We start from the raw sequence: 12,573 nt of genomic DNA, 5'->3' as shown, positions 1-12,573 counted from the left end.
ACATTTGTCTCACAGCTCGCTTACATTGTATTAATTGAATGTACAGTTATGTTTTTTTTTAGATTTGAATGACATAACATTACATAAAAATTGTATCAGATTGACTATTTATTTTCAACTAGCCGTAAATTTCTAATAAACTTCCATCTTTTCGTTTTTGTAAGTCCCTTTTTTCCCCTGTGCAGCTTCACAGTTGGCCAACCTATTTTTTTCTGTCTCCATCCCAGACTTTTTTTCTTTTCTTTTTTTCCCCCCATGCAGGCTAATATTCAGGCCGGCGCTGCAATTTCAGAATCTGCCCTTGTATATGGCGGACGAAAATTTCCACAGGAGGAACCGCAACACTAACCCCCTGTGCACAGCACAGACGGAACGGCTCGACGAAGCCGTCAAACCCCTCGAATTCATTACTCAAATACGCCATCACGCTTTTCTAAAATGTAACGTAGCGGGTCGCAAGAAAGGGAAAAACCGCTTTGGTGAAATTTTTAATCATTTGGAATTTCTCATAACTAATTCAGAATTTTTTTTGAGGAAGCAGATTTTGTGCCGTCACCTCTGGTCGGGGAGGGAGGATTTTCTGGAGCAGTAGCCTGTTTCGCATGAGCTGCATCGCATTTAGAGGTATGTCAAACCACTGTTTTCGTTTTTTCAGATTTAAAAATCTTAAATTTCAGAAATTTTTGTTGCGGATATCAAGTTTTACCCTCCTCTTTTTACACGACAAACGAGCACAGGCAGCCTCTTTGCACTACTGTTCGCCTCTACAACCAGGTAAATGGCTTTTTAGCAATTTGAATAATCTGTTGATGTTATTTTTTGGAGGGCTAAAATTTTTAGTAATGAAGTTGCAGTGAAACTGCCGCCGTGTCGTTTGTGCAGCTAGTTTGCGCACACGTCCGCCCAGGTAAAAACGCCGTTTATTTCGATGGAGCAAGCCGGACCAGGCGAGAGTGGCAACATGAAGGACGATGAGGGGAGGAACAATCTGAAACACAAAAACCTCCTGCAGCCATGTTTTGTGAATTTTCCTGCAAATTTGAGCAGAGCTCTAGAGTTGCCTTTCTTTTCGTCAAACAGCACTACTGCTATCTCCGCTGTGTGGTTTTGATGTCTCATCGTTTGTCGTAGATAAATGAGAAGCAGACGAAAGCGTCCTGATTTTAAGAAACAGTTTCGAAATGTGTTTTTAAACAAATATAGGGTTTAAAATCAATGCGCCAGTGGCGCCACCTGTAGGTAGTCATTTTTTAGAAAATTAGAAAATGTAACGAGATTGGTTGTGCGACTTAATAATAATCAATTTTACATTTCATTACTATTATGAAATAATATTATTATTGTGGAATAATATGATGTTTTGTAATGCTTTCATCTTTTGTGTGAAAAAAGTATAATTTTAGCTCTTTCAGTTATTTTCATACGAATTTCCTAATCTTGAAAGCTTCCTAATCTTTCAGATCTTTTGCATCTACAAGTAGAAAACTATAACTGCTTGCTCAGTTATAAGTCTGTAATATCTGCATTTTGTGCCAATGGAATTTATTTGCAAAGATTGAAGCTGTGTAGACAGGGGAAAAATGTATCTGAAGTGAACTTTATAGCACTGGAAGAAGAAAGAAACATGTCAGCATAATTTGAGGGCAGGAAAAACAATCACAACCAGTGCCTGTACTGTTTATATTAATCCTGCAGACGCCAAACAGTTTTCCCATCTTGCACGGCTTGCTTTTTATTTTAATGTGAGGGGGGAAACTGCAAGAGGCCATTTTTTTTTCTGTGGGTGATTTTAATGCTGACCTTCAAAAATCTTTATTCATTCAGTTCCGAGAGCTTGTGGGGGAAAATGTATGGTCGGTATGCAAAATCTGAGTGTAAATTCTGACCTTTGCTTTAAAAGTCTAATCAAAATGCAAGAGTTCTTGTTTGACTATGGAACCGCAAAGAGGCAACCACTGTCATTCATGAGTTCAATAGAGTTAGTGATAAGAATGTTTATATGACGTATGCTTATGAAAACAAGTAGTAGGTCAATGCACTCTTGAGAATAAAACTAAGTGAACTTTGGTGAATTAAAGTTTAGATGCATAAGAGAAAAACAAGAATTTTGATAATTAGTATACTATCTGTACACTGGTATTATGATATCAGTTGGGCTAGCGTCACTCTAATATGTATCGACACAGAAGTTTTATAAAAAAATAATTATGTATCTGTATGGATTATGTACTATTACAGTGATTCCCAAAGTTGAGTTCAGTACTTCATTGGGTGTTACAAATGTGGAATCTTTGGGTGTTGTTTAGCAATTAATGTAAATAACCAAAATGATTGCAATGGCAAAATTATCAAATAAGCAAAATCTAACAAGCAAAAAAAAGTAAGGAAAATATGTTGGTAGTTGGTACTTGTATTTTCATCATACCTCTTTTTAATTCCCTTAACAGTAATGCCTGCACTACACAAGTATATCGCCATGTCATCTACAGTATCGCAAAGAACTGTTTTGAATGCATGAATTGTCGGCTAACATATTTTAGCTTTGAGGAACTTGATTTTTATTTTTTTTTTTACATTAATTTAAAATTAAGCAGTGTGACAACAGCAGATGCTCACACCAGATGCAAATTGTATTGTCCACTAAGCTAAGGGTCACAGAGTGATTGAAGCACCAATGAGAAAAGAGGGGATAGATGAAAATGGGCGTATGTTGTAACTGATATCGTCATCACAGCTTAGGCCAATTGCCATATTTTCTTATATCGTGCTGCTTTAGTCTCTTGCACTGTTATTTGTGGCATCACAATCATTTGGGAATCACTACACAAACAAAAGACCAGAATACCTTAATGCAGAGAATAATCCAGTGCCATTTCTTTGCGTAAAAGTATAGAACGGTGCTGGGCAGTTTCTGTATTTTACCAAAAAGAACCAGACGGACAGCTGTTGGTGAGGACCCCATCATTTCCTGAAAACACTAGTAGAAAAGATGTCTTCTTCAAAATAAATACAGCATATTCAGATTCATGTAAAAGTTTTATGTATGTTTGATTGAGAATTTTCAAGTGCGCTGGTTGAGAAGATCTAAAGGCACTCTTCCACTGGGAAATCGCACAGTAACCAGTTAATGTGCGGTTTGGTTCTATCCCAGGTAGAGAGCTTTTCCATTATACCATCTCTTCCTCACTATAGTGGGCGGGCCATGAGCGGCAGGAGCTGTGGTCAACTCTTTGCTGATGTTTACAGTGAGACTCATCAATGGAGAAGCTTGTGGTTCTGATGGACTCTAATAAACCTAGATATTTAATTTCGTCTTATAGAAATTTATTGCTGGCCAAAGCACAATGGTGACGATTATTTTGCAGTACAAATATATCTACATTCTGGCACTTTATTTTTTTTTAAATTTGCAACCTTTTGGATTTAGGTAAAGATGTAAACCAATAGCCAAACATGGAAAAAAAAAAAAATCAAACAAAAAATAAAATTCACATCACACCAAGTTGATATTATGTAGCTTCGGTTTTTCACACAGTTGGTGCAAAACTACAGCTGACCACAGCTTCAATGTTTCTCTTTTCTTTATTGATGCCCGTTCTTCAGATAGACAAGCTGCTTGCAGGTTTGCTAAATCACCGTCGTACCGCTAGCGTTGCTCTTCATTAAACTCATATTTACGCTTCTCTGTACTGAGAAGTTCTCTGACAATAGACCGCATGTCTGCGGTCCATAGCTAAAGTATAGTCAATCAAATAGCTTCGACGCAGTACTAGGCTAGTGCTACCCCTGAAGCAGGTGCGAAAATCTTAAAACAGCCACGCAGAGCTGGACCAGATCTGCTAATGGAAAATTAGGAAAATTAATCTGGCGGATCGGGACCAAACCGGTTGGAGGCGGTCTAGTGGAAAAGCGCCTTAGAGGACCTAATGTGGTTCAGAAACAACATCAAATTAAAGTTTGTTTAGCATATTGGTGGAAATCCCAGTTCTCAAGGGCTGGTGTTCTGCAACTCTTGGATGTCTTCTCCCTGGTCCAACATACTTCAATCGAATAGCTGTATTACCTCCTCAGTGCAGTAATGTTCTCCAGAGGGCTGCTAAGGTCTGGGGTCTATACAGAATGTGAAAAAAACAAAAAAAAATTGTAAGTTATGCCTTGTGAAATGCCTTTTTTAAAATGAAAATTTTAACATTCTTCACTTAAAAATGAACCTTTAAGTTGGAAGGTTAACAGCATTCCTGCTTGTTGATACTTATATGAGGAAAAGCCGAGCTTAGACTGGGATCAGTGAAGTCACTAGTTTAGATGAAGAGGTAAAACTTCCCTTTGGTCTCTGAGAAACAAGATGGTGGAAGATTAAATCACTGGCCCCAGGGTGGAGGCTTTGAAACCTAGTTGCTGCTCACATTGTCATAAAGTTGGTGCAGATGGATCAGGTATCTGTTTCAGGAAAACAAAACAAAAAATAGTTTGTGTTTATTTTATTTTTTTTTTTTCAAATGCATAATTCCAGATTTATTCTTAAATATGAGGAAAGAAATATTCATACTGTTAAGCCGAATGTTCTGTTTATTTCCATAGTGGCATGTTGGAAATGTCTGAAAAATGGCTTCAGTTAAATTAGTCTCGGGGGATAGGTTTTTAAGGGCGTGGAGTGCTGCATTAAAAATTTCTGTACATTCCGCTCATTTTTTTTCTTCCTTTGTAAAAATGAACCTTATTGCTTTCATGAATAATGCATATGGGTGTTCAGTTGCTGCAGCGATGAAAATTAGGCCTGTTTACGTGCTGTGGTTATATACACACTAGCTTTTTTTTTTTTTTTCCCTCAGCCATTTCTAGAGGTAGAGCAGAGCCTGAGTAGCTTTTCTGAAAATACAAATTTTCACCAAAGCAAATCTCATTTCTTTGAGTGAAAAGAGGAGGGGGGGGGGGGAAACTCCCGCGGGTTTAATGAATCCATAAATCACAATAGTGCCAGGTTTGCTGCGGCTGCGTCAGCGTGCAGTGTAATTTTGATTTTCATCAAAAATTTAATCTGCCAGCCTACAAGGGTTTAGCAGCAGTCCGGATGCAGCCCTGAATTTCTAATTTTAGGGGCCTGATCTTTCAGGATTTATTTTTGTATAATTCAACACTGCTTTTCAATATCTCTTGTTATTAAATTTTAATTCATGGCATTAACATATAGATTGAAAAGGTTTTTATGGGTTTTTTGAGTGTATGCTGATGGAATTTTACTAGACGACACAGTTTCTTTTTCCAGAACATCCCATGTGTGTATGTATGTGTGAAAGCGAGAGGCAGCGGTGGCGGAGTTTATCCATTTCTTTGCATTATTGCTTTTTGAAATCGTTGGTCATACACCATCTTGGAATATATTTACTACCGAGGACAGAGAACTTTGCATTTGATTAAAGAAATGGAAAATGCAGGCATTAGTGTGAAGCAGGTTTTGGTAAAGTCCAGCTCCTAGTCACTCACTCTGCTCTGGATAATATAAACATGCAGTCAAAGCAGTGATTGAAGTGACCCCCCCTCCCCCTCTGCCACCCCTCCCTCCTCTCTCCTTTTTCCCCTGTTTTTGCTGATTCCTATTTTAATCCCTCCAGAGTGGAAACATTTTTATGAGCGTTAAGCAAATTTGTATTTTATATTTGGAATCTTTTTTTCCAGCCTGTTAAACATGCAGAGCTTTGGGACTTTAGGTCAAGCAATGCAATTTTGTAAAAATGAGAAAACCTCAGCGATTTAAAAAAACACAGTGATTGATAAACAGAGTTATTGTGCAGAAACTCGTTTAGTATTACCCAAATATAGGCTGAGTATTTTAAGTACCTCTGGTAAGCACTAAATTTGAAGCAGAGTACTGTCCTAGAGATGTTTTTCATACGCATAACCTCATTATGTTGAAGCCCAAGATAAATTTACCACATATTAGTGCAGAAGTAAATGTGCACAAGTATGTGAAAATGAGGTTTTGCAAATCTGAATGTAATGACATAAACACACTTGGGTGCTTATGTTGACATTGATTTTGTCTTTTGTTTTTAAAATGCATACTAAACAACATGAAAATTTTCACATTTTGTCACATTGCATCCATAAACTCCGTGAAGTATTGCTAGGATTTTATGGGATAGAGCAACACGAAGTAGTGTGTTGAGAAATGAAAGACAAGAATATATTGTTTTCAAACATACTAACAAATTAAAATCTTAAAAGTGTGGCTTCAATTTGTATTTACCCCAGATGAGGTAATACTTTGCTTCCTTCACTGTCAGCAGCAGCAGTTTTTAGTTGAATTCTTGCCTTTACTCTGGAGTTTTACTCTAACACATGTGCATGTTTTGATCTAAATATGTTACTTTGTGAATGTAGATTTGCAAAACCAAGAATCAGCTCTTTCATCTTCACAATTTTGAGTTTTTGTATGTCTGTTTATAACATTTTACGATATACAGACAGAGACATGAAGCCAATGTGCATCTGGTTTAGATTTTCTCTTGCCATCCTGCTGTAGGCTATGGTATATAGGCCGCCTCAGACTGTAAGAAAACCTAGACCAGATGGCAAATTTTGCATTTTGGCTTTAATTAGAAGAAAACAAGCCACATCCAACATTTTATATACTAATTTAGAGTTTGCATTAAAAATGATACTCAAAAATGGTTGCATCGGTGAGAAGGGGAGCGAACGTTTTCTGAAAGGAAGCGTCCTTGGCATTATTTATCCTGATTTCAAGTGACAAAAGAGAGATAAAAAAAATATCTATTATTTAGCCTCAGGAAAATTTGTTGCATTGTTCCTCTCACAGGTCAAATTCATTAAGAGTACAAATCAAAAATCTTTTCGGTGTTTATAAGTGAATGTTTGCTCAGTCTTAGGCTTTTTAAGGACTGAAATTCAATGAAAAAAATTCTATTATCTGACTTTTTGAATTTTATGATCAAAATTATTTGATGTAATTTAGCATACACTACGTTTAAAATCCAGGCACTTTCATAATTTATAGCTATGTTCCTCCAGGAGTTCTGGGTATGTTTATTCCTCATCATGGTAAGAGGTCTTGCTCCACACATCATTGCACTTAGAACAAATAGATGCAGGAATTTAAAAGAAAATTAAATGCTTTGTTTGTTTCTTTTTAACCTAAAAAAGTACTCATAAAAAATTATGAGCCTTGGCCAAAATAATTAAGATTTTTTGCACAAGCCCTACACAGAGTTTGTCAGACATTGCTTTCAACATTCTTAATAACCAGAAAATATATTAAACACAAAGAGTTCTGCGGCTGCAGTAAAGGGTAATGATATATGACAACATAATATTTATGTAGCAACATGTGTGCGCTATTTTACTGTTTCAATGGGTTAAATAGAACATTCTAAGTACTTTCCTACCTATAAGCCATTCTGTACCTTAGTTACCAATTTACGTGGAGAGCTTTGAGATGATTAATGACAAGAGTGACCAGAAGGAAAAAAAATAGTACTGCTGGTCAATCTGTTTTCAATTTAATTAGGAAGTTTCTTTGGTCTTTGCCTTTTTGTTCTTTAATGAACAATTTTGCCTTTCTGGGCCCCAAACAGCAATTTAAATGAAACCATCTGAGAAGGAATGTGGCACTGGGTTAACTGGGATGCTTTTTATTTAAGTACAAGAAGCAGAACATTTTGCTTTGTGTTGTCGATATATTTTGGTAAATAAACATTTTTTTGTCCTAATTCTTTTTAGTGGTCATAAGCAATAGTTATTTGCAATATCTTATTGTCCGCTGGACCTTGTCTGATTTTTTATTTATTTTTGTTTTGTGTTTGTACTTGACCTTAAATCATTCAAGCATAAAGAACATAATTCAAAGGATTACCCATTATTGTGTCTACTAATGCCAGAATGAAAAACTTTTAAAACGCTGTAGCTGCATCAGTGAGGAAGGACATTAAATTAAATTAAATTAAATAGCTAGACCAGTTGCTTTCAACAGACAGTTTTGGTTTAGGGAGACAGTTGAGCAGCAGCGGCCCCTTTAAGGGAGGAAGAACAGCTTAGGGGGTCTTAAAATGTTAAATTTGGTTATAAAACAAGTTTTATATCCAGGAAACAGAGTAACTTTAGAGTGATTGTAGATCCAGGAGAACCCGGGAACCTGATCCAGAAGACTTTTCAGTTCAAAGGCAGAATCAGAAATTTATCTAAGCTAAATTTAGAAAAGTGCTTTTTACCTCAATTAAATTTTTTGGTGCCTAGTTTGGTTTGTTGTTTGTCTCAGCACGTGATGTAAATGAAACATAAACCTGTAAATGAAGAATGTGGTATTTGCTGTTTTTAGTGGATTTCTGCATTTTGCATTCAGAATCTGTGTGTATGTCATTCATAAACCTTGCTCACTTTGTTGTGGAAATCCACTCATTTTTCCTTTTAATTTGTGACATAGAAAGTTAACTTTTTTTTAACTACAGGGCAAAACCTCAAAACCTCTCTTTTTTTGTCATTTTTGTTTTACGATTGAATCACCTGTTAGTCCTGTTAGTAGTTTCAAAAACCTTTTGTTTTCAGAAATATAAGGTTTACTATTTTTTAAATAGTAAATAAATTCACTGTATTATTCCAGCATTATCGGCCAAACAATTTTGCTGCAACTGTAATTATTTCTCCAATTTAAATTTAGGAGGAGTTTCATGTGCAAACAAGATTATTCTATATTTGTAGCCTGATTCCAGGCTAAATAACCCAACAGTGTATGCATAAGGTTCTAGTTACATACCTTGGTAGTCTAAAAATATTTTACAAAGTGTGTTTTCTTTTGATGAAATTGTAAACCCAGATTAATGTCCTTGTCTTTATAGTACATTCAGTGTTCTTTTCCTTTACAGTTCTTCATGATACAGCTATTTTTGAATAAATGATTCAATTGTGGGCTAGTAAAGGCCTCATTCTCCTTATCCTTTGAAGGACATAGTTTACTGGAGTTCAACTTTGCTGACTTACTCGTACTGCTTTAAGATGAAACTATTCTTTTGCATTGAAGTATTTTCATAAGCATGCTATGATCCTTGCCTCTACAATACTTAATTCCTGAGTTTTGCCTGGAGTCCTTTTCACTGGTTTGATTTGACTACTGTCTGAACAGTGCTTGGTTTTGCTCATCAAATTTGTTTTTACTTTTAAAAACAATTTAAAAAAATATTTGTTATAGAAGTGGAATTTTGAAGAAAGAGATTAACTTGAATAAAGCTGTAAATTAAAATGTTGAAAAAGTGAAGTTCTGTAAATACTTTCCAGGCGCACTGTAATTCCGACTAAATGAAAAACAGCTATATATATATATGAGGTATACATCAATGGAAACTGAAGGATCTCAAAGTGGAACACCATCTTAAGAAAACACTTTTCCACATGACTGAGTGGGAGAATGTTGAACTAATGTTTTAATGTATTATGTCACCAAGACGTAAAATCTGGCGCCACTCTGTAAATGATAAAAGAGCAGCTCATTTTGCAGTTGACCCAGAAGACTTTTGAGAGGTCTGCCCACACGTTGCTTCAAATTGGATTGAAATGTTTTTTGCAGTGCTGAAATGCATAGATGAACTTTTGCGGCTTGTATTGCTGTTGGGTTGTCTCCTGTTGAAAATCCACTATTAAAACTACATAACCAGGGGGCAGTCCCACCAGATTAACATGTTTCACTGTTAAATCATCATCTTGTTCCTATCACATAATTACAAATAAATTGAATTTACTTAAGTAACTCAGTTTATTTGTAAAACGTGTGTAGGCTGATGTTTTCAAGCCTTCACCTACTTGAGATGAAGTCTTGATGTCATTGTTTACAAAAAGACGTGACTTGAATGGCCACATGGATGCATGAAACTGGCATTTTGGAATTTATTCGCACTCGGACAATGAGCATTTCAGAAATGATCATTTCTGGTCTACCGAGAAACCAAATCTCGGTAGATTGCGGATGCAGACACACCTAAAATTGTTTCTGTGTGAATAGGGCCTAAAATTACAATATTACGCGTGAAAAGCGAGTTAAATATCCGCTTAAATTTTATTTTCAAATAAACAAATTACTCATGCAACAAGTTTGGTTTGACAATGAATAATTCATAAAAAGCAAGGACAATTATTAATGAGGTTGTTGATAGAACTGGGCATTTAATTAATTAATCAAATGTGCTGTTTATCATTTAGGAAAATCAGGATTGTTTTTCACCATAGCAGTCTTTCGGCTCAGCCTACCCAGGGCCTGCCATCTTGTTTTACAATCATGTTTTACAGCTTGTATTTAGTTAGACTTTGAATTCTGGTCAACTCCCAGAAGGGATGATTAAGGTTTTGAAAATATTTTCTAATTTCTTTTAAAAAAAAGAAAGGAAGTTGATTAAAATCGGATTGAGTATGAGATTTTATTTTTAAGTCATATTGTCAGCAGTTTTTTTTTTTTACTAATACCTGCTTATGAGGCTTAGAATTATAGAACAAAAGATGAAGCAGTTAATTCATTCACTGTTGTTTAATGTTAAACCAACACAACTTTCAAATTGCGATTTCCAGAATGTACATGTAAATCAGTACATACAATCTTATCCAACATAAGGAGGTCCAAATCTTGGAGAAACTTGAGCTTCATTTCCTCAGGTTTACTTGAAACTGTTTATTCTTGTGTAGATTTTACAACTTCTTCTTTGGCTGTGACTTTAGGATGAAGCTGTTTTAGTTGTTGTGAAGCGACACATGGTGTTTCAGAAAGAATATCTAACAACATTTAGGTCACACAATTATAAGTAAAACAGCTGTGTTCAAATCAAAATTCACTTGAACAATATGAGTGGGATGGCTTCGTTTTTTTTCCACTTCATTCTATTTTAACTTGTGACATTTTGTGGAATTAAGGGGTTTTAAAGTCCACTTATAGTTTCTTGGGGAAGAAAAAGTACATCAAACCCTCAAAGCAGTGCCGACTCGCAACATGCCACAAGTATCATCTACTATTTTCTGTAGAGTACAGTGAAGCACACCAGAATATGGAAAATATTAATGTTAGTCATAACTCTAGACTGTTCAATGACAATAAAACAGCAGAATTTAGTGGAAAATGCAGGGGGGAAAATCCAGTTAAAAATATCCATCCATCCATTTTCTATTCACCCTTCGTCCCTAATGGGACGAAGGGTTGCTGGTGCCTATCCCCAGCCAACGTTCCGGGCGAGAGGCGGGGTTCACCCTGGACAGGTCGCCAGTCTGTCGCAGCAGTTGAAAATATGTTTCTTCAAACTAAAGGTCATCATAAAAAAACTTAACATCTTCATTTTTGTCTTTTAGTGATTTATTCATACATGATTAAAGTTATTCCTCAATATGTTTTATATGCAACATGAACTTCTCACACTTGTATCTTAATTTCTGTAGCTCCAGTAAACAAGCTAAATATTTAATAAACTAACAATAGACTCTAAATAAATAATCATAGATGATTGGTTATTGCTTTGGTCTCAGCAAAGCAACCTCTCAGATCACTAAATTTTCCTGCAGGTATTCTACAGCGATGTTAATAAAGAGAAATATTGTGTACTTTAAAAAATTTGCCCAGAAAGCTCTATTTTAAAGAGAGGGTTTTTTCGAAATATTATTAGCTATGCTGTGCTTATTGTTCTCATTGCCTCTATGGTAATCATTAGCTGTTCTGCATGAATAAAGGAGGGCCAGAAAGCTCTGCAGGTTTTTCGCCTCATCTATGTGGTTTACTGTGTGTGCATAGAGGAAAAATACACCCATCCTTTAGATTAAAACACGTACGTGCATCTTGTTTGAGGATTTGACTTGCATTACTTATGTTGACCATTTTCATTCCAGTGAATATTTACATTCATGTCAACCTGCTGAGTTTACAGTGAGACATGCATGTGTGGAATATAATAGTAGTAGGATAATTTTGGTTGCAGCTTCTTATATTTCATTTTGCTTTTGGTTTCTCGTTTCTTGTTCTTTTACTTCAGAGTCTCAGTTTTCTGATCTTTAGCAGCTGTTCCCCAACTTTTCATTTACTTACCAGTGTAGCATCCAGACCGATATGCAAACCTGGGCTGATGTTCGAACTGGGGAGGAGGGTGGTCATGTGGTGTTTGTTTGTTATGACAGTGACAATCACTCAGCACAGGATTGTACAGTTTAACTGAAGCAGAGATTAAGTGGTGATGTCAGCAGGATGTTCTTTTTTTTTCTTCCAAAATATCAAAGGGTAGTGACATATGTGATATCGCTATCATCCATAATAGCAATATCTATGTCAAATACTAGCCCAAATATTCATATTGGTGTATCCGTAGTCCATATCATGATGTTTCCAGTCTATTCCTAATAAGTTCTGTTAATAAAAATACTCCTTTTTTCATTATGTTCCTGTTGTCTTCATTCCTACATTTGGGTCCCCAACAACACTTAAACATTAAGGGGTGTTGTCTCTTTTTTTTTTCACATCGCAGTTTAACTTAGCCATCCTTTTGTACTACTGTGAAATATGTGAAAGTAGAAGTTGAAATAAAGAGTGAGATCTTTGTCTAC

General features: G+C 35.8%; 1 protein-coding gene across 8 annotated transcripts in view; it reads left to right on the top strand.

The window, feature by feature from the left end:
- Positions 1-268: 268 nt before the first annotated feature.
- znf618 (zinc finger protein 618) overlaps positions 269-12,573 on the top strand; it is a 42,659-nt gene continuing 30,354 nt past the window's right edge. For 6 of the 8 annotated variants that reach the window (XM_044144240.1, XM_044144239.1, XM_044144242.1 and 3 more), the window contains exon 1: positions 269-624. The gene's annotated coding sequence lies outside the window, so the exon portion shown is untranslated. Of the gene's footprint in view, positions 625-737; positions 775-12,573 lie in introns of all 8 variants that reach the window. The other 2 variants (XM_044144236.1, XM_044144237.1) reach the window with 2 other exon arrangements.

This window comes from Gambusia affinis, linkage group LG17 (assembly GCF_019740435.1).
Source record: "Gambusia affinis linkage group LG17, SWU_Gaff_1.0, whole genome shotgun sequence".
NCBI classification, from domain to species: Eukaryota; Metazoa; Chordata; class Actinopteri; order Cyprinodontiformes; family Poeciliidae; genus Gambusia; species Gambusia affinis.
Note: the sequence above shows the minus strand (reverse complement) of the source record. Positions and strands in the feature narration are given on the sequence as shown.